The following is a 2,806-nucleotide window of genomic DNA, read 5'->3' as shown; positions in this document are numbered from 1 at the left end:
ACTGGAACCAGATTGCATCCTTCAAGAACAGAAGCATCACCAGGGAGAACCAGAACTGAGACAATATCAATCAAATCAATGTTCCAACCAAGGTTTTCTGCACAGACTGTGCAAAGGCCAAAATACTCCTTTGTTTCCTTTTTCTAGAAAACATCAAGGTTGCTATTAACCCCATGAAGATGGACTTGGTAGGGGTTATTATTGAACCCCATATTTGTTCTTTCCAGTAGCTCCCTTGCTAGAGCCCCTTTGATTAACCTCCTTTACTAGCTGCCTTTATCTGCCCTTTGCTGCTACTGTGACTGCATGTGGAAAGCCATGGGTATTGCTCCAAGCTGGAAATGAAACTCATGAAGAGTGGAACAAAGGGACCAGAGTTTGGCTCAGTAGATGCCTGGGTAGATATAGACATCAGATTTACAAGTGAGGAAGCATTTAAAGCCTGCATTATGAATGGTGGAATCTGCCGCCAGTACACCCAAGGGGTCCCTGAAGTCCTAGGTGTCAACCCTTATGACCTGGTACCCATGCTTCTTGTGCCATGGGCTCACTTTGGCAACCTGAAGATGCTGTCAGCTGTAGCTGAGCATACCCAAGCATGATCCAGCTTGAGGCTGGAGGCCAGGTGAGTCATCCTCTTTGTGAAGAGCATATGGCAAGTAATGGCATGATGGTATAACAGATCTGGTGTGATAGTCCACTCATTGGTCTACAGAGCCTTCTAGGCTTCCTGCAGGCCTTGTACATCCTCTGATTTGGGGGTGTAATCCTGCCTTGGGCTACAATCCAGCCAATGGGTTCAGAATTGGGTGAACCTGCCTCTCCATAGCAAATAACTTGAGATGATGGGTACTTAACCAAATAGGCACCCTCACCCAGTTCTGCAACAGGTGTAGTACAGGAATCAAATATCAGCTAGGGATACATGTCAGCTACCATGCCCTCTGCAGCCAGGTGCTCAGTAGTTTGGCCGCCTGGAAAGTTGGCTCCCACCACCTCATTTGGTTCCATCCTCTGGCCTTTGCTCCTTTCTACAACTACCCAAGTTCAGGCCTGCTGCAGCGGCCACCATCTTCCCATTTTCAAATTTTTATTATATTTATTAATTCATTGTGTATTTGTGTACTTATTTCTTTTTCTCTCTCTCAATTTCTGTCTCTCTCTCTCTCTCTCTCTCTCTCTCTCTCTCTCTCTCTCTCTCTCTCTCTCTGTGTGTGTGTGTGTGTGTGTGTGTGTGTGTGTGTGTGTGTGTGTGTGTGTAGATCAGAGGACAACTTGCAGGAAGTCCTTCTGCCGTTGTGAGGTATGGCTTGCAGGGACCAAACTTAGGTAGTCAAGCTAAGGCTAAAGCCCTTTTCCTTGTGGAGCCATCCCACTGGTCCCTCCTTCGTCTTCTTGGGAACCAATTCAGAATCTGATCTATCCGGAACTTGTTTGAGTCATTTGGGGGACTGGCTGCTGTGAAATAAGGTGAGTTGTTGGAGAGGGTTGAAATTCCCAAGAAATGTGTTTGAAAGTAGTCATTTGTTTGAGCTTTCGTTCTTTTGGGATTTTCGTTTCTGGCATGTATCATCTAGGTCCTCCCAACCACACCCTGGCTGATGGATTACTTTTAGCTATAGTTCCATGACTAAAAAGAAATTGGAAATAAAGTATGCTTTTTATATGGTCCACATGGATGTTAAGCTTTTGATGCAAGATGGCTGTTTAAAGGCTCTTGATAATTGGTGCTAGTCTGTTCAAAAGCCATGTACAAGACTAAATCTGTTAAAACAGGTTTCATATTCTTACATAATAACCATTCTAACAGGAAAGGACTATATCAATGATAGAAAGGAAAGGTAGTTTTCCATCCTCCAGAGAGTAAAACTTGGGGTAGGGGGAGAAACAAAATGATTTTAAATGTTTTTATCTACCCCATGGAAACCACGGCCCCACCAAGTCTCATGGATCTACTGTTGCAAAATTTGTGTTAGCATTTTCTTTATTACCATTGGACCTTCTTATCACACAGCTCTTCTAATATTTCTACATCATTTACTTTTGTCTTTTGGTATTCTTATTATCACAGCTTTGACCCCTTTCGTGTAGAATGCCTGTGAGCACCTAGTCATGCAGATGACAAGAAGAAGAGACCCTTTCTTCTCTAGGCCAAAATGGTAGGGGTGTTGGGGAACCTTCCTACAGTGTGAAAGGGCCTCATACATGAGGCAGAACTTCTCTTCAGTGAGAACTGTTAGAGAAGAGCTGTGGGCAAAAAGAAGGGAAGGAGAGAACCAGGAGAAGTTTCAGACAAGTACCGTTGCTAGTCATTCACTGAGCAATGCTGGCCTGAGTAGCTGCATTAAAATTAGACTTAGTGCCTTGCAATAATAAGCAAATTAACTCAAATTTCTATAAAAACTTTTATCTTCACTATTGTGTGTGAAGTTTGACTTTGTCAGTCCAGTGAAATGACATATGTTAATATACCCAGGAGTTCTTAAAACACGTACATGCAAATACTACACACTCATTTTCAGGGATCAGAATGAAAAACCTAGAGGGTAGGTGGACTCTGGCATTGGCATATCTGAAGCCTTACATATTGAGTCTGATGTAGAACTAAGACCATGGACCAAGTTCTAAGTCACAGATGAAATTAGGACCTTATATCAGGCAAATGAAAATCTAATAAAATGTAGCTGAGAATAAGCCACAACGATGAGGAAAACACTGAACTGAGATTTCTGACAAGACCAGAGAACAAAACAATTGCCTGCATGAAAGGCTCTGAGGGACTGACTCAGCAATCCCAGTTAAGTTA

The 2,806-nt window shown here is 42.9% G+C and overlaps 1 pseudogene; it reads right to left on the bottom strand.

The window, feature by feature from the left end:
• Positions 1-383: 383 nt before the first annotated feature.
• LOC121823580 (UPF0696 protein C11orf68 homolog pseudogene) lies at positions 384-1,080 on the bottom strand (annotated as a pseudogene).
• Positions 1,081-2,806: the final 1,726 nt, after the last annotated feature.

The sequence above is a fragment of the Peromyscus maniculatus genome, chromosome 17 (genome assembly GCF_049852395.1).
Source record: "Peromyscus maniculatus bairdii isolate BWxNUB_F1_BW_parent chromosome 17, HU_Pman_BW_mat_3.1, whole genome shotgun sequence".
In the NCBI taxonomy this organism is placed as follows: Eukaryota; Metazoa; Chordata; class Mammalia; order Rodentia; family Cricetidae; genus Peromyscus; species Peromyscus maniculatus.
Note: the sequence above shows the minus strand (reverse complement) of the source record. Positions and strands in the feature narration are given on the sequence as shown.